The following is a 25,324-nucleotide window of genomic DNA, read 5'->3' as shown; positions in this document are numbered from 1 at the left end:
TGATAAGCAGTGGAGATTTTATGAGTTACTCCATATCTTTTGAGAACTTTCTCAAGTTGATTGTTACAAAAATGAGTACCCCGATCACTTATTAAAGCTTTCGGTGTTCCGAACCTTGCAAAAAGACATTTTAAAAAGTTGACTACAACTCGTGCATCGTTAGTTGGGAGAGCTTGTGCTTCCGCCCATTTAGATACATAATCAATGGAAACGAGAATGAGGAGATTATTATGAGATTTTGGAAATGGACCCATAAAGTCAATACCCCAAATGTCAAATACTTCACATACTTGAATGACATTTTGTGGCATTTCATCTTGTTGACCTATTTTTCCGGCCCTTTGACAAGCATCACAAGATTTGCAAAGAAGGTGTGCGTCTTTGAAAATTGTAGGCCAATAGAATCCAGCATCGTAAACTTTTCTTGCTGTGAGCTGAGGCCCATAATGTCCTCCTGTTGGTCCTGTGTGACAATGGTTTAAGATTTGACTGGCTTCATCTCCGAATACACATCGGCGTATTATTCTATCGGGACAACTTTTAAACAAATGTGGATCTTCCCAGAAATAGTGTTTTATATCACTAAAGAATTTCTTTCGTTTTTGGTACGATAATCCTTTTTCAAGGAATCCACATACTAAGTAGTTTGCATAGTCTGCAAACCATGGAATTTCATTATAATCTATCTTCAATAGATATTCATCAGGAAAGTTGTCTTGTATGGCCGATTCATTTAGAACTTCTAATTCAGGATTTTCAAGACGAGAAAGAAGATCAGCGGCGAGATTTTCTGCTCCCTTTTTATCTCGGATTTCAATATCAAACTCTTGTAAGAGTAAGATCCGACGGATTAATCTTGGTTTGGCATCTTGTTTCAAAAATAGGTATCTAAGATCAGAATGGTCGGTATAGACCACCGTTTTAGCTAGAACGAGATATGAACGAAATTTGTCAAAAGCAAAGACAATAGCAAGGAGTTATTTTTCAGTAGTTGTGTAATTCGTTTGTGCTCCTTGTAACGTCTTACTAGCGTAATAAATAGGTTGAAATCGTTTTTCAATCCTTTGTTCTTAAACGGCTCCCATTGCAAAATTACTTGCATCGCACATGAGTTCAAACGGGAGATTCCAATTTGGAGTTATCATGATCGGCGCATTAGTGAATTTTTCTTTAAGAATATTAAAAGATTTGATGCATTCATCTGAAAAGATGAATGGAGCATCCTTTTCTAGGAGTTTATTCATAGGAGTGGCAATTTGAGAAAAATCTTTTATGAAACGTCGGTAAAAACCGGCATGCCCTAGAAAACTCCTAAATCCTCTAACATTGGTGGGATGTGGAAGTTTAGTAATTACATCTACTTTAGCTCTATCCACTTCAATTCCTTCCTTTGAGATTTTATGTCCAAGAACAATGCCTTCTTTAACCATGAAATGGCATTTTTCCCAATTAAGAACTAGATTTGATTGTTCGCATCTAATAAGCATTCGTTCAAGATTAACTAAACATAATTCAAATGTATCACCGAAGACTGAAAAGTCATCCATGAAAACTTCCATGCATTCTTCTATCATGTTGTGAAAAATTGCCATCATGCACCTTTGAAAGGTTGCAGGGGCATTGCAAAGTCCAAATAGCATGCGTTTGTAAGCAAAAGTACCATAAGGGCATGTGAACGTGGTTTTCTCTTGGTCCTCGGGTACTATTGGAATTTGAAAATATCCGGAAAAACCATCAAGAAAACAATAGCAACTATTTCCGGCTAATCTTTCCAACATTTTATCAATGAAAGGTAAGGGAAAGTGATCTTTTCTGGTGGCGTCATTTAATTTTCTATAATCAATACAAACACGCCATCCTGTTACAGTCCTAGTAGGAATAAGCTCATTTTTCTCATTTGTGATGACAGTCATGCCACCCTTCTTAGGTACGCATTGAACTGGGCTTACCTATGGACTATCAGAGATTGGATAAATTAAACCTGCATCTAGCAGTTTAATAATTCCTTTTTTAACAACATCTTGCATATTAGGATTTAGTCTTCGTTGGCGTTGCACATACGTTTTATGACCTTCTTCCATAAGGATTTTATGTGTGCAATACGAAGGACTTATTCCTTTAATATCATGAATCTTCCATGCAATAGCTGGTTTATGAGCTTTTAGCACAGAAATGAGTTGAGATTTTTCATTTTTGGTAAGAGAAGACGATATTATTACAGGTAATTCAGATTCACCATGTAAATAAGCGTATTACAAATGGTTTGCAAGTGGCTTTAACTCTAATGTCGGCGGTTCTTCTATCTATGATTTGTATAGATATCTGTCTTCCTCTTTTAGCATTTTAATTTCTTCTGTTGTTGGTTCATATCCATTAGCCATAAGTGTAGCTAACACGTCTATTATCGCTTTAGCCGTGTTTAAGAATGGTCTTCCTAATATGAGAGGAACTCGAGAATCTTCTTCCATGTCCAGAATAACAAAATCTACTGGAAATACTAGGGTACCAACTTTAACTAGCATGTTCTCCATTATCCCTCTAGGATATTTTACTGATCGATATGCTATTTGTATGCTTATTCGTGTTGGTTTTAATTCTCCAAGGTCTAGTTTAGCGTATAGTGAATACGGCATTAAATTTATACTAGCACCTAAATCTGCCAATGCTTCTATTGAACTAAGACTACCCAGAAAACATGGAATTGTGAAACTTCCTGGATCTGATAATTTTTCTGGTATCTTATTCAACAGCACTGCAGAACAATTAGCATTCATAGTAACAGCCGAGAGTTCTTCCATTTTCTTTCTATTTGTGATTAAATCTTTCAGAAATTTAGCATATCTAGGCATTCCTGAAATTACATCAATGAAAGGAAGATTTACATTTATCTATTTAAACATATCCAAGAATTTGGATTGCTCGGCTTCAAGTCTCTCTTTTCTCATTTTACTCGGGTAAGAAAGTGGTGGTTGGTATGGTTTAACATAAGGTTTAGCCTTAACTGTGTTATCTTCATTAACCTTTTCAACTACCGGTTCTGTTTCCTTATCTTGCTCAGGTTGTGGTTCTTGTGGAGTAGGAATAGCTTCATCAGAAATTACAGGCATTTCAGTTAGTTTAAGTGTAATACCACTTCTTGTGGTAATGGCTTTAGCTGTTTCATTCCGGGGGTTAGCATTTATATCACTAGGTAGACTTCCTGGTTTTCTTTCACCTATTAACCTTACTAGGTTGCTCACTTCTTGTTCCAGCTTTTGAATAGAAGCTTGTTGATTTCTAAATGCTTGAGCATTTTGTTCATTGATTTGTTTCTGAGATGTGAAAAACTGAGTTTGAGATTCAACTAGCTTTGTCATCATATCTTCTAAATTCGGCTTTTTATCATCGGTTTGTGGTGGTTTATTTTGAAAAATAGGTCTTTGCTGATTGTAAGTATTATTGGATACTTGCTGATTACTAGGACCTTGTTGGTTGTTGTATGGAACATTTCGATTATAATTCTGGTTTTGATTGTAGATTGGTCTTGGCGGTTGATAATTATTCTGATAATTATTTCCAGGCCTTTGGTTTATGTACGAAACATTCTCTCTTTGTTCCATTATTAGTTCAATACTGAGACAATCTTTTGTCAAATGTGGTCCTCCACACTGCTCACAACTAATTCGTATTGAGTGAATATCTTTAGTCATCTTTTCCATTCGTCTCTCGACAGCATCTATCTTTGCAGAAATAGAATCGAAGTCATGGCTAGAATCGGCTCTAGCTGCTTTAGATGATCTAACTATATCTTTTTCTTGGTGCCACTCATGTGAGTGGGAAGCAGTGATATCAATAATTTTATAAGCGTCAGTTGCGGTTTTCTTCATAATGGAACCACCAGCTGCTATATCGATATCTTTTCTTGTAGTGATGTCGCATCCTTGGTAGAATATTTGTACTATTTGACAGGTGTCTAAACCATGTTGCGGACATCTGATGTGTGCAGCGGGGTGTACGAAATAGTATTAATTTAAATACGAAATACTATTAAATATGATACAATTTTTACACAAGTTTTAATTATTTATTTACAAAATGGATATACCTAAACCTTGCTACAACACTATAGGCAGTGTACCTAATCGTAGAGTAGTATAGTTTTTAGTAAGTCCGGTTCGTTCCACAGGGAGCGGGCTTATTGCACACTAATGCAAAATATAAAAGGGGGTTTGGTACAAAATATATTATATTGATAATATATAAAAGGGGGTTTACCGTTTAATGACTGGTTTGTCGATTTTATATTTTAAGTTACAATTAAAACCTAATGCAAAATATAAATGACGATAATTAAAGTAGCGAAAAATAAATGACAATAAATAAATGACGTTAAATAAAATAGCAAGTAAATAAAAGTACGATGAAATATGAAATAAAATATATTATGCTTATTTAAACTTCCTTAACCATGATGGTTGACGTGTTGATTTTAAATTTTATGCCCATGAGTTAATTGTCCTTTGTCCTGGATTATTTAATATGTCCGTCTGGTTTTGTCCATAACAGTCCATCGGTCATAAATTTAAAGTGCAAGTGTCCTCGTCAAATTATCCTTATACCCGAAGTCAAATATTCCAACTAATTGGGGACTTAAACTGTAACAAGGTTTTAATACTTTGTTTAATAATTACACCAGGATATCGACTGCGTGTAACCCAAGATTTTAATACTTTGTTATCAATTATTCCAAGTGTCCTTGTACATAATTTCACCCCTGTTTTAATAATTCCATAGACTATTAATCCATTCCCGTGTCCGGTTAAATGAACGATTATTCGTACATATAAATATCCCGTCCATCGTGTCCGATCGAGTGTATATGGTTATTTATAGGGACGTCCAATTGTAAATCTTTATATTAAAATTAACAAACTATCATTTAGTTAAACAAATATAAAGCCCATTAATAGCCCATAGTCTAATTTCCACAAGTGTCGTTCTTTTGTCCAAACCCCAATTAAGGTACAAAGCCCAATTACCCCGTCTTTAATATTTAGTCCAACATCATGATTACTTTGGCTCAAATAAGTATAATAATAACTTAAGTACGAGACATTAATTTAAAAAGGAGAACATAGCTTACATTGATTATTTATCGCGTAGTGTTACACGGACAGAGCTCCAACTTTAAAACTCGTAAAAATAACTTTTACATAACCCAAACTAATCTAATATAACACTAATCTATACTATATATATATATATATATATATATATATATATATATATATATACATATATATATATATATATATATTTATATTATACTACGGAGTATTATTATTATTATGTTATTTTTACTCGCAGAATTCGTGACCTTTTATAGGCATTTTGGAATTTGGCAACTCCGCGAGTCGTGGAGTTTTTGGCCTTCAAACTCCGCGAGTCGTGGAGTTTGAAAATCCAGCTCACAAACTTTTGGCTCCTAGCTTGTCGACATAATAAATATATAAATATAAAATATAAATAATTAATATAATTATTTATATATTATATTATATTCTTGTGCATAACTGACTTGTAATTTTTGGTTCGTTGTGTCGGGCGTTGATAGTTGACTCATGTCCCGGTTCTGGATTTTCGAACGTCCTTGCGTACAATTTAATATCTTGTACTTTGCGTTTTGTAACTTGTACTCTTGTCATTTTTAGACGTTTTTCATCAATAAATTGAACCTTTTGAATTGTATCTTGTACATTTGAGCTTTTTGGACGTTTTTGTCTTCAAATCTTCGTTTTCGCCTTTTGTCTTCGCACTTATTTATTTAAACAATTACAATAAAAATATAATACAATTACATATGAAAACCTATTATTTAGGAGGGATATTGCTATGAAATATATGTTCCTTTTTAGCCTTATCAAATATCCCCACACTTGAGCGTTGCTTGTCCTCAAGCAATACAGAACTTGAAATAAAAACATACATGAATCACTTTTTTATTCATCACACTTTGTACATCAGTGATTTTGATATGGTGGTATAAACAATGATAATAACAATAGAACCATGGTTAAAGGTGGGTGTGTCATCCACAGTTGCCTCGGGTTTAGGTCAACGACACTTGTAATCAAATAGCCGATTTACTTTCGGTTTCCAAAGCAAAGTGCACATTTGAAAGGCGGTTTACAGTCCCACATGACTATGAAAATGTAGATCCTTAAGGAAATTGGATCTTTATGAAAATATTTGATATTTTGAAAATTCAATCTAGCTTTTACCCTAGATAAGTTTTCCGGAATAACCCTTCACCGGTGTTTGCAAAATATTTTTGTGGGTTTTGTGGGTTTCAGATTTGAAAATTTTAGCTCAATACTTATGGTTTTGTGTCACCCACTTGCTAACCTTGTATTAGGAAAGTAACACGTCCAGTTTACTTGTCCCGTATATTACCTTTCGGCAAACTACCTTCCGGTTGTAAAGGAAAGCGTTGAACAAGCAACTGTTAAGGCAATGTCTAATGACATGCTTTTGATTATGGTCTATAAACGTGTCGGATGTAGTGACCCGAACTTTTCCATGTTTATATATATTAATTGAGATTGATATTTACATGATTAAATGTTTCCAACATGTTAAGCAATCAAACTTGTTAAGACTTGATTAATTGAAATATGTTTCATATAGACAATTGACCACTCAAGTTGACCGGTGATTCACGAACGTTAAATCTTGTAAAAACTATATGATGACATATATATGGATATATATATAGTTAACATGATACTATGATAAGTAAACATATCATTAAGTATATTAACAATGAACTACATATGTAAAAACAAGACTACTAACTTAATGATTTTTAAACGAGACATATATGTAACGATTATCGTTGTAAAGACATTTAATGTATATATATCATATTAAGAGATATTCATACATGATAATATCATGATAATATAATAATTTAAAATCTCATTTGATATTATAAACATTGGGTTAACAACATTTAACAAGATCGTTAACCTAAAGGTTTCAAAACAACACTTACATGTAACGACTAACGATGACTTAACGACTCAGTTAAAATGTATATACATGTAGTGTTTTAATATGTATTTATACACTTTTGAAAGACTTCAATACACTTATCAAAATACTTCTACTTAACAAAAATGCTTACAATTACATCCTCGTTCAGTTTCATCAACAATTCTACTCGTATGCACCCGTATTCGTACTCGTACAATACACAGCTTTTAGATGTATGTACTATTGGTATATACACTCCAATGATCAGCTCTTAGCAGCCCATGTGAGTCACCTAACACATGTGGGAACCATCATTTGGCAACTAGCATGAAATATCTCATAAAATTACAAAAATATGAGTAATCATTCATGACTTATTTACATGAAAACAAAATTACATATCCTTTATATCTAATCCATACACCAACGACCAAAAACACCTACAAACACTTTTATTCTTCAATTTTCTTCATCTAATTGATCTCTCTCAAGTTCTATCTTCAAGTTCTAAGTGTTCTTCATATATTCTACAAGTTCTAGTTACATAAAATCAAGAATACTTTCAAGTTTGCTAGCTCACTTCCAATCTTGTAAGGTGATCATCCAACCTCAAGAAATCTTTGTTTCTTACAGTAGGTTATCATTCTAATACAAGGTAATAATCATATTCAAACTTTGGTTCAATTTCTATAACTATAACAATCTTATTTCAAGTGATGATCTTACTTGAACTTGTTTTCGTGTCATGATTCTGCTTCAAGAACTTCGAGCCATCCAAGGATCCGTTGAAGCTAGATCCATTTTTCACTTTTCCAGTAGGTTTATCCAAGGAACTTAAGGTAGTAATGATGTTCATAACATCATTCAATTCATACATATAAAGCTATCTTATTCGAAGGTTTAAACTTGTAATCACTAGAACATAGTTTAGTTAATTCTAAACTTGTTCGCAAACAAAAGTTAATCCTTCTAACTTGACTTTTAAAATCAACTAAACACATGTTCTATATCTATATGATATGCTAACTTAATGATTTAAAACCTGGAGACACGAAAAACACCGTAAAACCGGATTTACGCCGTCGTAGTAACACCGCGGGCTGTTTTGGGTTAGTTAATTAAAAACTATGATAAACTTTGATTTAAAAGTTGTTATTCTGAGAAAATAATTTTTATTATGAACATGAAACTATATCCAAAAATTATGGTTAAACTCAAAGTGGAAGTATGTTTTCTAAAATGGTCATCTAGACGTCGTTCTTTCGACTGAAATGACTACCTTTACAAAAATGACTTGTAACTTATTTTTCCGACTATAAACCTATAATTTTTCTGTTTAGATTCATAAAATAGAGTTCAATATGAAACCATAGCAATTTGATTCACTCAAAACGGATTTAAAATGAAGAAGTTATGGGTAAAACAAGATTGGATAATTTTTCTCATTTTAGCTACGTGAAAATTTGTAACAAATCTATTCCAACCATAACTTAATCAACTTGTATTGTATATTATGTAATCTTGAGATACCATAGACACGTATACAATGTTTCGACCTATCATGTCGACACATCTATATATATTTCGGAACAACCATAGACACTCTATATGTGAATGTTGGAGTTAGCTATACAGGGTTGAGGTTGATTCCAAAATATATATAGTTTGAGTTGTGATCAATACTGAGATACGTATACACTGGGTCGTGGATTGATTCAAGATAATATTTATCGATTTATTTCTATACATCTAACTGTGGACAACTAGTTGTAGGTTACTAACGAGGACAGCTGACTTAATAAACTTAAAACATCAAAATATATTAAAAGTGTTGTAAATATATTTTGAACATACTTTGATATATATGTATATATTGTTATAGGTTCGTGAATCAACCAGTGGCCAAGTCTTACTTCCTGACGAAGTAAAAATCTGTGAAAGTGAGTTATAGTCCCACTTTTAAAATCTAATATTTTTGGGATGAGAATACATGCAGGTTTTATAAATGATTTACAAAATAGACACAAGTACGTGAAACTACATTCTATGGTTGAATTATCGAAATCGAATATGCCCCTTTTTATTAAGTCTGGTAATCTAAGAATTAGGGAACAGACACCCTAATTGACGCGAATCCTAAAGATAGATCTATTGGGCCTAACAAACCCCATCCAAAGTACCGGATGCTTTAGTACTTCGAAATTTATATCATATCCGAAGGATGTCCCGGAATGATGGGGATATTCTTATATATGCATCTTGTTAATGTCGGTTACCAGGTGTTCACCATATGAATGATTTTTATCTCTATGTATGGGGTGTGTATTGAAATATGAAATCTTGTGGTCTATTATTATGATTTGATATATATAGGTTAAACCTATAACTCACCAACATTTTTGTTGACGTTTTAAGCATGTTTATTCTCAGGTGATTATTAAGAGCTTTCGCTGTCGCATACTTAAATAAGGACGAGATTTGGAGTCCATGCTTGTATGATATTGTGTAAAAACTGCATTCAAGAAACTTATTTTGTTGTAACATATTTGTATTGTAAACCATTATGTAATGGTCGTGTGTAAACAGGATATTTTAGATTATCATTATTTGATAATCTACGTAAAGCTTTTTAAACCTTTATTGATGAAATAAAGGTTATGGTTTGTTTTAAAATGAATGCAGTCTTTGAAAAACGTCTCATATAGAGGTCAAAACCTCGCAACGAAATCAATTAATATGGAACGTTTTTAATCAATAAGAACGGGACATTTCAGTTGGTATCAGAGCGTTGGTCTTAGAGAACCAGAATTTTGCATTAGTGTGTCTTATCGAGTTTGTTAGGATGCATTAGTGAGTCTGGACTTCGACCGTGTTTACTTGAAAAATGATTGCTTAACAAATTTTGTTGGAAACTATATATTTTTAACATGTGAATATTATGTGATATATTAATCTCTTAACGCGTTTGATATTATGTGATAGATGTCTACCTCTAGAACAAGTTCCATTAACTCACCTAATAATAATGAAGAGTCAAATGTAAATTGGAATGATTCGTGGACTGATTCACAAGTTCCCGAAGAGGAACCGGAAGAAGAGTCGGAACCAGAAGAAGAATCGGAACCGGAAGAAGAATCGGAACCAGATGAAGAAATAGAACCGGTGGGGGAAATAATAAAACGGTTAAGTAAAAGAAAATCCTCAACCAACTGACCAAGGTTAATTATGGTCAATGGTGTTTCCGCCAAGGAAGCAAAATATTGGGAGGATTACCAATTCTCCGATGAATCGGATTCCGACGAGAATTCCGATGATGTTATAGAAATTATCCCAACTGAATTTAAAAAGGCAAAAGAAAATAATAAGGGAAAGGGCATAAAAATAGAGAAATCTAATTCCAACCCCGATGAACTTTATATGTATCGTCAACCCCCGAAGTCCTTAAGTTGTAACAATGACCCGGGAACCTCTAAACCACCAGGTTTTTCTAAACCAATGTGGATAACGACGGCTCGTATTAGGGGAACATCATATATCCCTAGAAACTTGGCAAAACGAACCAAAACCGAAGAAAAAGAAACGAGCGAGTCGGAATAAGATAGTTGTATTCGTGTGGTGTAATATATGTAATATAGTGTGCTTATGCTTTATGATATATGTAAAAATTGCTTGTATTAATAAGTATTTTTTTTATGAATATAACTCTTGTCTATTTTACAGTATAAAAACACAAAATGGATAGACAACCCAATATTTTAAGAGACCTACCCGGAGACATGATTGATGAAATCTTGTCTAGAGTCGGTCAGAATTCTTCGGCATAACTATTTAAGGCGAGATCAGTTTGTAAGACATTCAAAGAACGTTCCAAAAATGCCTTGGTTTATAAAAGGCTTTCGTTCGAAAGATGGGGGATATCACATTGGGAAATCCATAAGTTACGATGTGTTTACTTTGACGCATATATTGCGGGGAACCCAAATGCTATTTTACGCAATGGGTTAAGAAATTATTTTGACTCAATATATCCGAATATTGGACTTCGTGATTTAGAAAAAGCGGCTAACATGCAACATAAAGAAGCATGTTATGCTTACGGATTAGTAATGTTCGCTTCTCACCAAAGTGAGAACAAGAACATCGGCCTACAACTATTAAACAAAACGTTCCCACAAGTGACGGAGTCGGTAATTGGGGTAAGAAATGAGGTTTTTAGATTGTTACGGGACTGTTGGACATTACGTAACCCTCATCCCTTTGACGACGTTACAACACGTTGTCTTATCAACGGCCATAACGGTTATGTTCCACAAGACCAAGGATGGGAAGTAGTCCTAGTAAAACCAGAATGCATGACTTGTTTCTGGACGTATGAATTACGTGTCTTTATTGCCTTTGTTGAACGACTTGTGTACTAGCTAGAATTATCTTCACAACTATCTTGTATCAAAGTTATTGTGTGCTATATTTCATGCTTTATGTAAAATAAGCGGTATTGTAAGTTTGTAAAATATTGTATAAAAGTTTGAACGCGAAATATTATTATAATCAGTTTTTCATATAGAATTGTAGTAGTTGAATTGTATATTAGCTACTAAGTATGAACTTAACGGGTAGGTACTACCCGAATTTAAACTTATAAAACGCTAATATGAAGAAAAAGCTTTTATAAATGAGTTCATATTATGCTACGAAATACTATTAACTACTCTTAATATTCTGTATGATTAACTTGTTCCATTTGACTATTTTGAAGGAAATGGCACCGACTACTCGACACACCGTGAATATGAATGAAGAGGAATTCCGTACTTTTCTATCTTCAAACATAGCCGCAGTACAGGCTGCGCTACATACCAACAATAACCTTGGATCTAGCAGTACAGGAAATCGTGTAGGATGCACCTACAAAGAATTCACTGCCTGCAAACCTTTAGAATTTGATGGAACCGAAGGACCGATCGGATTGAAACGGTGGACCGAGAAGGTCGAATCGGTGTTTGCCATAAGTAAGTGTACTGAAGAGGACAAAGTGAAGTACGCTACGCATACCTTCACAGGTTCTGCGTTAACATGGTGGAATACCTATCTAGAGCAAGTGGGATAAGATGATGCGTACGCACTACCGTGGTCAGCATTCAAGCACTTGATGAACGAGAAGTACCGTCCCAGAACCGAGGTCAATAAGCTCAAGACAGAACTTAGAGGGTTACGAACCCAAGGATTTGATATTACCACGTATGAAAGACGATTCACAGAATTGTGCCTATTGTGTCCGGGAGCTTTCGAAGATGAGGAAGAGAAGATCGACGCATTTGTGAAAGGATTACCGGAAAGAATCCAAGAAGATATAAGTTCACACGAGCCCGCCTCCATACAACAGGCATGTAGAATGGCTCACAAACTAGTGAACCAGATTGAAGAAAGAATTAAAGAACATACTGCTGAAGAGGCCAATGTGAAGCAAGTCAAAAGAAAGTGGGAGGAAAACGGTGATAAGAATCACCAATATAACAACAACAGCAATTACAACAATAATCGCAACAATTATCCCAACAATCGCAACATCAATCGCAACTACAACAAACGGCCCAACAACAACAACAACAACAACAACAGCAACTACAACAATCATCCCAACAACAATAATAACCGCAACAACAACAACAATCAGAAGCAGCTATGCCAAAGGTGTGAAAAGTATCACTCGGGGTTCTGCACCAAATTTTGCAATAAGTGTAAAAGAAATGGTCATAGCGCGGCGAAGTGTGAGGTCTACGGACCAGGGGTTAATAGAACGAAAGGAACAAATGGTGTCGAAACGAGTAATGGTGGAGCAAGTAGTGTCGGAGCAAGTTATGCCAATGTAGTTTGTTATAAATGTGGAAAACCGGGCCACATTATTAGAAATTGCCCGAACCAGGAGAACACGAATGGACAAGTCCGCGGAAGAGTTTTCAATATTAATGCGGCAGAAGCACAGGAAGACCCGGAGCTTGTTACGGGTACGTTTCTTATTGACAATAAATCTTCTTATGTTTTATTTGATTCGGGTGCGGATAGAAGCTATATGAGTAGAGATTTTTGTGCTAAATTAAGTTGCCCATTGACGCCTTTGGATAGTAAATTTTTACTCGAATTAGCAAATGGTAAATTAATTTCAGCAGATAATATATGTCGGAATTGAGAAATTAAACTGGTTAGTGAAACATTTAAGATTGACTTGATACCAGTAGAGTTAGGGAGTTTTGATGTGATAATCGGTATGGACTGGTTGAAAGAAGTGAAAGCAGAGATCGTTTGTTACAAAAATGCAATTTGCATTATACGAGAAAAAGGAAAACCCTTAATGGTGTACGGAGAAAAGGGCAACACGAAGCTGCATCTTATTAGTAATTTGAAGGCATAAAAACTAATAAGAAAAGGTTGCTATGCTGTTCTAGCACACGTCGAGAAAGTACAAACTGAAGAAAAGAGCATCAATGATGTTCCCATCGCAAAAGAATTTCCCGATGTATTTCCGAAAGAATTACCAGGATTACCCCCACATCGATCCGTTGAATTTCAAATAGATCTTGTACCAGGAGCTGCACCAATAGCTTGTGCTCCTTATAGACTCGCACCCAGCGAGATGAAAGAACTGCAAAGTCAATTACAAGAACTTTTAGAACGTGGTTTCATTCGACCAAGCACATCACCGTGGGGAGCTCCTGTTTTGTTTGTCAAGAAGAAAGATGGTACATTCAGGTTGTGTATCGACTACCGAGAGTTGAACAAACTTACCATCAAGAACCGCTACCCACTACCGAGAATCGATGACTTATTTGATCAACTACAAGGCTCGTCTGTTTATTTAAAGATTGACTTACGTTCCGGGTGAAATGTCCCGTTCTTATTGATTAAAAACGTTCCATATTAATTGATTTCGTTGCGAGGTTTTGACCTCTATATGAGACGTTTTTCAAAGACTGCATTCATTTTTAAAACAAACCATAACCTTTATTTCATAAATAAAGGTTTAAAAAGCTTTACGTAGATTATCAAATAATGATAATCTAAAATATCCTGTTTACACACGACCATTACATAATGGTTTACAATACAAATATGTTACATCGAATTCAGTTTCTTGAATGCAGTTTTTACACAATATCATACAAACATGGACTCCAAATCTTGTCCTTATTTTAGTATGCAACATCGAAAGCTCTTAATATTCACCTGAGAATAAACATGCTTTAAACGTCAACAAAAATGTTGGTGAGTTATAGGTTTAACCTATATATATCAATTCGTAACAATAGACCACAAGATTTCATATTTCAATACACATCCCATACATAGAGATAAAAATCATTCATATGGTGAACACCTGGTAACCGACAATAACAAGATGCATATATAAGAATATCCCCATCATTCCGGGACACCCTTCGGATATGATATAAATTTCGAAGTACTAAAGCATCCGGTACTTTGGATGGGGTTTGTTAGGCCCAATAGATCTATCTTTAGGATTCGCGTCAATTAGGGTGTCTGTTCCCTAATTCTTAGATTACCAGACTTAATAAAAAGGGGCATATTCGATTTCGATAATTCAACCATAGAATGTAGTTTCACGTACTTGTGTCTATTTTGTAAATCATTTATAAAACCTGCATGTATTCTCATCCCAAAAATATTAGATTTTAAAAGTGGGACTATAACTCACTTTCACAGATTTTTACTTCGTCGGGAAGTAAGACTTGGCCACTGTTGATTCACGAACCTATAACAATATATACATATATATTAAAGTATGTTCAAAATATATTTACAACACTTTTAATATATTTTGATGTTTTAAGTTTATTAAGTCAGCTGTCCTCGTTAGTAACCTATAACTAGTTGTCCACAGTTAGATGTACAGAAATAAATTGATAAATATTATCTTGAATCAATCCACGACCCAGTGTATACGTATCTCAGTATTGATCACAACTCAAACTATATATATTTTGGAATCAACCTCAACCCTGTATAGCTAACTCCAACATTCACATATAGAGTGTCTATGGTTGTTCCGAAATATATATAGATGTGTCGACATGATAGGTCGAAACATTGTATACGTGTCTATGGTATCTCAAGATTACATAATATACAATACAAGTTGATTAAGTTATGGTTGGAATAGATTTGTTACCAATTTTCACGTAGCTAAAATGAGAAAAATTATCCAATCTTGTTTTACCCATAACTTCTTCATTTTAAATCCGTTTTGAGTGAATCAAATTGCTATGGTTTCATATTGAACTCTATTTTATGAATCTAAACAGAAAAAGTATAGGTTTATAGTCGGAAAAATAAGTTACAAGTCGTTTTTGTAAAGGTAGTCATTTCAGTCGAAAGAACGACGTCTAGATGACCATTTTAGAAAACATACTTCCACTTTGAGTTTAACCATAATTTTTGGATATAGTTTCATGTTCATAATAAAAATCATTTTCTCAGAATAACAACTTTTAAATCAAAGTTTATCATAGTTTTTAATTAACTAACCCAAAACAGCCCGCGGTGTTACTACGACGGCGTAAATCCGGTTTTACGGTGTTTTTCGTGTTTCCAGGTTTTAAATCATTAAGTTAGCATATCATATAGATATAGAACATGTGTTTAGTTGATTTTAAAAGTCAAGTTAGAAGGATTAACTTTTGTTTGCGAACAAGTTTAGAATTAACTAAACTATGTTCTAGTGATTACAAGTTTAAACCTTCGAATAAGATAGCTTTATATGTATGAATCGAATGATGTTATGAACATCATTACTACCTTAATTTCCTTGGATAAACCTACTGGAAAAGAGAAAAATGGATCTAGCTTCAATGGATCCTTGGATGGCTCGAAGTTCTTGAAGCAGAATCATGACACGAAAACAAGTTCAAGTAAGATCATCACTTGAAATAAGATTGTTATAGTTATAGAAATTGAACCAAAGTTTGAATATGATTATTACCTTGTATTAGAATGATAACCTACTGTAAGAAACAAAGATTTCTTGAGGTTGGATGATCACCTTACAAGATTGGAAGTGAGCTAGCAAACTTGAAAGTATTCTTGATTTTATGAAACTAGAACTTTTGGAATTTATGAAGAACACTTAGAACTTGAAGATAGAACTTGAGAGAGATCAATTAGATGAAGAAAATTGAAGAATGAAAGTGTTTGTAGGTGTTTTTGGTCGTTGGTGTATGGATTAGATATAAAGGATATGTAATTTTGTTTTCATGTAAATAAGTCATGAATGATTACTCATATTTTTGTAATTTTATGAGATATTTCATGCTAGTTGCCAAATGATGGTTCCCACATGTGTTAGGTGACTCACATGGGCTGCTAAGAGCTGATCATTGGAGTGTATATACCAATAGTACATACATCTAAAAGCTGTGTATTGTACGAGTACGAATACGGGTGCATACGAGTAGAATTGTTGATGAAACTGAACGAGGATGTAATTGTAAGCATTTTTGTTAAGTAGAAGTATTTTGATAAGTGTATTGAAGTCTTTCAAAAGTGTATAAATACATATTAAAACACTACATGTATATACATTTTAACTGAGTCGTTAAGTCATCGTTAGTCGTTACATGTAAGTGTTGTTTTGAAACCTTTAGGTTAACGATCTTGTTAAATGTTGTTAACCCAATGTTTATAATATCAAATGAGATTTTAAATTATTATATTATCATTATATTATCATGTATGAATATCTCTTAATATGATATATATACATTAAATGTCTTTACAACGATAATCGTTACATATATGTCTCGTTTAAAAATCATTAAGTTAGTAGTCTTGTTTTTACATATGTAGTTCATTGTTAATATACTTTATGATATGTTTTCTTATCATAGTATCATGTTAACTATATATATATATATATCCATATATATGTCATCATATAGTTTTTACAAGTTTTAACGTTCGTGAATCACCGATCAACTTGGGTGGTCAATTGTCTATATGAAACATATTTCAATTAATCAAGTCTTAAAAAGTTTGATTGCTTAACATGTTGGAAACATTTAATCATGTAAATATCAATCTCAATTAATATATATAAACATGGAAAAGTTCGGGTCACTACAGTACCTACCCGTTAAATAAATTTCGTCCCGAAATTTTAAGCTGTTGAAGGTGTTGACGAATCTTCTGGAAATAGATGTGGGTATTTCTTCTTCATCTGATCTTCACGCTCCCAGGTGAACTCGGGTCCTCTACGAGCATTCCATCGAACCTTAACAATTGGTATCTTGTTTTGCTTAAGTCTTTTAACCTCACGATCCATTATTTCGACGGGTTCTTCGATGAATTGAAGTTTTTCGTTGATTTGGATTTCATCTAACGGAATAGTGAGATCTTCTTTAGCAAAACATTTCTTTAAATTCGAGACGTGGAAAGTGTTATGTACAGCCGCGAGTTGTTGAGGTAACTCTAGTCGGTAAGCTACTGGTCCGACACGATCAATAATCTTGAATGGTCCAATATACCTTGGATTTAATTTCCCTCGTATACCAAATCGAACAACGCCTTTCCAAGGTGCAACTTTAAGCATGACCATCTCTCCAATTTCAAATTCTATATCTTTTCTTTTAATGTCAGCGTAGCTCTTTTGTCGACTTTGGGCGGTTTTCAACCGTTGTTGAATTTGGATGATCTTCTCGGTAGTTTCTTGTATAATCTCCGGACCCGTAATCTGTCTATCCCCCACTTCACTCCAACAAATCGGAGACCTGCACTTTCTACCATAAAGTGCTTCAAACGGCGCCATCTCAATGCTTGAATGGTAGCTGTTGTTGTAGGAAAATTCTGCTAACGGTAGATGTCGATCCCAACTGTTTCCGAAATCAATAACACATGCTCGTAGCATGTCTTCAAGCGTTTGTATCGTCCTTTCGCTCTGCCCATCAGTTTGTGGATGATAGGCAGTACTCATGTCTAGACGAGTTCCTAATGCTTGCTGTAATGTCTGCCAGAATCTTGAAATAAATCTGCCATCCCTATCAGAGATAATAGAGATTGGTATTCCATGTCTGGAGACGACTTCCTTCAAATACAGTCGTGCTAACTTCTCCATCTTGTCATCTTCTCTTATTGGTAGGAAGTGTGATGATTTGGTGAGACGATCAACTATTACCCAAATAGTATCAAAACCACTTGCAGTCCTTGGCAATTTAGTGATGAAATCCATGGTAATGTTTTCCCATTTCCATTCCGGGATTTCGGGTTGTTGAAGTAGACCTGATGGTTTCTGATGCTCAGCTTTGACCTTAGAACACGTCAAACATTCTCCTACGTATTTAGCAACATCGGCTTTCATACCCGGCCACCAAAAATGTTTCTTGAGATCCTTGTACATCTTCCCCGTTCCAGGATGTATTGAGTATCTGGTTTTATGAGCTTCTCTAAGTACCATTTCTCTCATATCTCCAAATTTTGGTACCCAAATCCTTTCAGCCCTATACCGGGTTCCGTCTTCCCGAATATTAAGATGCTTCTCCGATCCTTTGGGTATTTCATCCTTTAAATTTCCCTCTTTTAAAACTCCTTGTTGCGCCTCCTTTATTTGAGTAGTAATGTTATTATGAATCATTATATTCATAGATTTTACTCGAATGGGTTCTCTGTCCTTCCTGCTCAAGGCATCGGCTACCACATTTGCCTTCCCCGGGTGGTAACGAATCTCAAAGTCGTAATCATTCAATAATTCAATCCACCTACGCTGCCTCATATTCAGTTGTTTCTGATTAAATATGTGTTGAAGACTTTTGTGGTCGGTATATATAATACTTTTGACCCCATATAAGTAGTGCCTCCAAGTCTTTAATGCAAAAACAACCGCGCCTAATTCCAAATCATGCGTCATATAATTTTGTTCGTGAATCTTCAATTGTCTAGACGCATAAGCAATCACCTTCGTTCGTTGCATTAATACACAACCGAGACCTTGCTTTGATGCATCACAATAAATCACAAAATCATCATTCCCTTCAGGCAATGACAATATAGGTGCCGTAGTTAGCTTTTTCTTTAATAACTGAAACGCTTTCTCTTGTTCATCATTCCATTCAAATTTCTTCCCTTTATGCGTTAATGCAGTCAAGGGTTTTGCTATTCTGGAAAAGTCTTGGATGAACCTTCTGTAGTAACCAGCTAGTCCTAAAAACTGGCGTATGTGTTTCGGAGTTTTCGGGGTTTCCCACTTTTCAACAGTTTCTATCTTTGCCGGATCCACCTTAATACCTTCTTTGTTCACTATGTGACCGAGGAATTGAACTTCTTCCAACCAAAATGCACACTTTGAAAACTTAGCGTACAATTCTTCCTTCCTCAATACTTCTAACACCTTTCTCAAATGTTCACCGTGTTCTTGGTCATTCTTTGAGTAAATAAGTATGTCATCAATGAAAACAATGACAAACTTGTCAAGGTATGGTCCACACACTCGGTTCATAAGGTCCATGAACACAGCTGGTGCATTAGTTAAACCAAACGGCATGACCATAAACTCGTAATGACCGTAACGTGTTCTGAAAGCAGTCTTTGGAATATCATCTTCTTTCACCCGCATTTGATGATACCCGGAACGTAAGTCAATCTTTGAATAAACAGACGAGCCTTGTAGTTGATCAAATAAGTCGTCGATTCTCGGTAGTGGGTAGCGGTTCTTGATGGTAAGTTTGTTCAACTCTCGGTAGTCGATACACAACCTGAATGTACCATCTTTCTTCTTGACAAACAAAACAGGAGCTCCCCACGGTGATGTGCTTGGTCGAATGAAACCACGCTCTAAAAGTTCTTGTAATTGGCTTTGCAGTTCTTTCATCTCGCTGGGTGCGAGTCTGTAAGGAGCACGAGCTATTGGTGCAGCTCCTGGTACAAGATCTATTTGAAATTCAACGGATCGATGTGGGGGTAATCCCGGTAATTCTTTCGGAAATACATCGGGAAATTCTTTTGCAATGGGAACATCATTGATGCTCTTTTCTTCAGTTTGTACTTTCTCGACGTGTGCTAGAACAGCATAGCAACCTTTTCTTATTAGTTTTTGTGCCTTCAAATTACTAATAAGATGTAGCTTCGTGTTGCCCTTTTCTCCGTACACCATTAAGGGTTTTCCTTTTTCTCGTATAATGCGAATTGCATTTTTGTAACAAACGATCTCCGCTTTCACTTCTTTCAACCAGTCCATACCGATTATCACATCAAAACTCCCTAACTCTACTGGTATCAAATCAATCTTAAATGTTTCGCTAACCAGTTTAATTTCTCGATTCCGACATGTATTATCTGCTGAAATTAATTTACCATTTGCTAATTCGAGTAAAAATTTACTATCCAAAGGCGTCAATGGACAACTTAATTTAGCACAAAAATCTCTACTCATATAGCTTCTATCCGCACCCGAATCAAATAAAACGTAAGCAGATTTATTGTCAATAAGAAACGTACCCGTAACAAGCTCCGGGTCTTCCTGTGCCTCTACCGCATTAATATTGAAAACTCTTCCACGGCCTTGTCCATTCGTGTTCTCCTGGTTCGGGCAATTTCTAATAATGTGGCCTGGTTTTCCACATTTATAACAAACTACATTGGAATAACTTGCTCCGACACTACTTGCTCCGCCATTACTCGTTCCGACACCATTTGTTCCTTTCGTTCTATTAACCCCTGGTCCGTAGACCTCACACTTCGCCGCGCTATGACCATTTCTTTTACACTTGTTGCAAAATTTGGTGCAGAAGCCCGAGTGATTCTTTTCACACCTTTGGCATAGCTGCTTCTGATTGTTGTTGTTGTTGCGGTTATTATTGTTGTTGGGATGATTGTTGTAGTTGCTGTTGTTGTTGTTGTTGTTGTTGGGCCGTTTGTTGTAGTTGCGATTGATGTTGCGATTGTTGGGATAATTGTTGCGATTATTGTTGTAATTGCTGTTGTTGTTGTATTGGTGATTCTTATCACCGTTTTCCTCCCACTTTCTTTTGACTTGCTTCACATTGGCCTCTTCAACAGTCTGTTCTTTAATTCTTTCTTCAATCTGGTTCACTAGTTTGTGAGCCATTCTACATGCCTGTTGTATGGAGGCGGGCTCGTGTGAACTTATATCTTCTTGGATTCTTTCCGGTAATCCTTTCACAAAGGCGTCGATCTTCTCTTCCTCATCTTCGAATGCTCCCGGACACAATAGGCACAATTCTGTGAATCGTCTTTCGTACGTGGTAATATCAAATCCTTGGGTTCGTAACCCTCTAAGTTCTGTCTTGAGCTTATTAACCTCGGTTCTGGGACGGTACTTCTCGTTCATCAAGTGCTTGAATGCTGACCACGGTAGTGCGTACGCATCATCTTGTCCCACTTGCTCTAGATAGGTATTCCACCATGTTAACGCAGAACCTGTGAAGGTATGCGTAGCGTACTTCACTTTGTCCTCTTCAGTACACTTACTTATGGCAAACACCGATTCAACCTTCTCGGTCCACCGTTTCAATCCGATCGGTCCTTCGGTTCCATCAAATTCCAAAGGTTTGCAGGCAGTGAATTCTTTGTAGGTGCATCCTACACGATTTCCTGTACTGCTAGATCCAAGGTTATTGTTGGTATGTAGCGCAGCCTGTACTGCGGCTATGTTTGAAGCTAGAAAAGTACGGAATTCCTCTTCATTCATATTCACGGTGTGTCGAGTAGTCGGTGCCATTTCCTTCAAAATAGTTAAATGGAACAAGTTAATCATACAGAATATTAAGAGTAGTTAATAGTATTTTGTAGCATAATATGAACTCATTTATAAAAGCTTTTTCTTCATATTAGCGTTTTATAAGTTTAAATTCGGGTAGTACCTACCCGTTAAGTTCATACTTAGTAGCTAATATACAATTCAACTACTACAATTCTATATGAAAAACTGATTATAATAATATTTCGCGTTCAAACTTTTATACAATATTTTACAAACTTACAATACCGCTTATTTTACATAAAGCATGAAATATAGCACACAATAACTTTGATACAAGATAGTTGTGAAGACAATTCTAGCTAGTACACAAGTCATTCAGCAAAGGCAATAAAGACACGTAATTCATACGTCCAGAAACAAGTCATGCATTCTGGTTTTACTAGGACTACTTCCCATCCTTGGTCTTGTGCAACATAACCGTTATGGCCGTTGATAAGACAGCGTGTTGTAACGTCATCAAAGGGACGAGGGTTACGTAATGTCCAACAGTCCCGTAATAATCTAAAAACCTCATTTCTTACCCCAATTACCGACTCCGTCACTTGTGGAAACGTTTTGTTTAATAGTTGTAGCCCGATGTTCTTGTTCTCACTTTGGTGAGAAGCGAACATTACTAATCCGTAAGCATAACATGCTTCTTTATGTTGCATGTTAGCCGCTTTTTCTAAATCACGAAGTCCAATATTCGGATATATTGAGTCAAAATAATTTCTTAACCCGTTGCGTAAAATAGCATTTGGGTTCCCCGCAATATATGCGTCAAAGTAAACACATCGTAACTTATGGGTTTCCCAATGTGATATCCCCCATCTTTCAAACGAAAGTCTCTTATAAACCAAGACATTCTTGGAACGTTCTTCGAATGTCTTACAAACTGATCTCGCCTTAAATAGTTGTGCCGAAGAATTCTGGCCGACTCTAGACAAGATTTCATCAATCATGTCTCTGGGTAGGTCTCTTAAAATATTGGGTTGTCTATCCATTTTGTGTTTTTAAACTGTAAAATAGACAAGAGTTAGATTCATAAAAAAATACTTATTAATACAAGCAATTTTTACATATATCATAAAGCATAAGAACACTATATTACATATATTACACCACACGAATACAACTATCTTATTCCGACTCGCTCGTTTCTTCTTCTTCGGTTTTGGTTCGTTTTGCCAAGTTTCTAGGGATATATGATGTTCCCCTAATACGAGCCGTCGTTGTCCACATTGGTTTAGAAAAACCTGGTGGTTTAGAGGTTCCCGGGTCATTGTTACAACTTAAGGACTTCGGGGGTTGACGATACATATAAAGTTCATCGGGGTTGGAATTAGATTTCTCTATTTTTATGCCCTTTCCCTTATTATTTTCTTTTGCCTTTTTAAATTCAGTTGGGGTAATTTCTATAACATCATCGGAATTCTCGTCGGAATCCGATTCATCGGAGAATTGGTAATCCTCCCAATATTTTGCTTCCTTGGCGGAAACACCATTGACCATAATTAACTTTGGTCGGTTGGTTGAGGATTTTCTTTTACTTAACCGTTTTATTATTTCCCCCACCGGTTCTATTTCTTCATCCGGTTCCGATTCTTTTTCCGGTTCCGATTCTTCTTCCGGTTTCGACTCTTCTTCCGGTTCCTCTTCGGGAACTTGTGAATCAGTCCACAAATCATTCCAATTTACATTTGACTCTTCATTATTATTAGGTGAGTCAATGGGACTTGTTCTAGAGGTAGACATCTATCACATAATATCAAACACGTTAAGAGATTAATATATCACATAATATTCATATGTTAAAAATATATAGTTTCCAACAAAAATGTTAAGCAATCATTTTTAAAGAAAACACGGTCGAAGTCCAGACTCACTAATGCATCCTAACAAACTCGATAAGACACACTAATGCAAATTTTCTGGTTCTCTAAGACCAACGCTCGGATACCAACTGAAATGTCCCGTTCTTATTGATTAAAAACGTTCCATATTAATTGATTTCGTTGCGAGGTTTTGACCTCTATATGAGACGTTTTTCAAAGACTGCATTCATTTTTAAAACAAACCATAACCTTTATTTCATAAATAAAGGTTTAAAAAGCTTTACGTAGATTATCAAATAATGATAATCTAAAATATCCTGTTTACACACGACCATTACATAATGGTTTACAATACAAATATGTTACATCGAATTCAGTTTCTTGAATGCAGTTTTTACACAATATCATACAAACATGGACTCCAAATCTTGTCCTTATTTTAGTATGCAACATCGGAAGCTCTTAATATTCACCTGAGAATAAACATGCTTTAAACGTCAACAAAAATGTTGGTGAGTTATAGGTTTAACCTATATATATCAATTCGTAACAATAGACCACAAGATTTCATATTTCAATACACATCCCATACATAGAGATAAAAATCATTCATATGGTGAACACCTGGTAACCGACAATAACAAGATGCATATATAAGAATATCCCCATCATTCCGGGACACCCTTCGGATATGATATAAATTTCGAAGTACTAAAGCATCCGGTACTTTGGATGGGGTTTGTTAGGCCCAATAGATCTATCTTTAGGATTCGCGTCAATTAGGGTGTCTGTTCCCTAATTCTTAGATTACCAGACTTAATAAAAAGGGGCATATTCGATTTCGATAATTCAACCATAGAATGTAGTTTCACGTACTTGTGTCTATTTTGTAAATCATTTATAAAACCTGCATGTATTCTCATCCCAAAAATATTAGATTTTAAAAGTGGGACTATAACTCACTTTCACAGATTTTTACTTCGTCGGGAAGTAATACTTGGCCACTGTTGATTCACGAACCTATAACAATATATACATATATATTAAAGTATGTTCAAAATATATTTACAACACTTTTAATATATTTTGATGTTTTAAGTTTATTAAGTCAGCTGTCCTCGTTAGTAACCTATAACTAGTTGTCCACAGTTAGATGTACAGAAATAAATCGATAAATATTATCTTGAATCAATCCACGACCCAGTGTATACGTATCTCAGTATTGATCACAACTCAAACTATATATATTTTGGAATCAACCTCAACCCTGTATAGCTAACTCCAACATTCACATATAGAGTGTCTATGGTTGTTCCGAAATATATATAGATGTGTCGACATGATAGGTCGAAACATTGTATACGTGTCTATGGTATCTCAAGATTACATAATATACAATACAAGTTGATTAAATTATGGTTGGAATAGATTTGTTACCAATTTTCACGTAGCTAAAATGAGAAAAATTATCCAATCTTGTTTTACCCATAACTTCTTCATTTTAAATCCGTTTTGAGTGAATCAAATTGCTATGGTTTCATATTGAACTCTATTTTATGAATCTAAACAGAAAAAGTATAGGTTTATAGTCGGAAAAATAAGTTACAAGTCGTTTTTGTAAAGGTAGTCATTTCAGTCGAAAGAACGACGTCTAGATGACCATTTTAGAAAACATACTTCCACTTTGAGTTTAACCATAATTTTTGGATATAGT

This window comes from Rutidosis leptorrhynchoides, chromosome 3 (genome assembly GCF_046630445.1).
Source record: "Rutidosis leptorrhynchoides isolate AG116_Rl617_1_P2 chromosome 3, CSIRO_AGI_Rlap_v1, whole genome shotgun sequence".
Classification (NCBI taxonomy): domain Eukaryota; kingdom Viridiplantae; phylum Streptophyta; class Magnoliopsida; order Asterales; family Asteraceae; genus Rutidosis; species Rutidosis leptorrhynchoides.
This window is presented reverse-complemented; position numbering follows the sequence as displayed.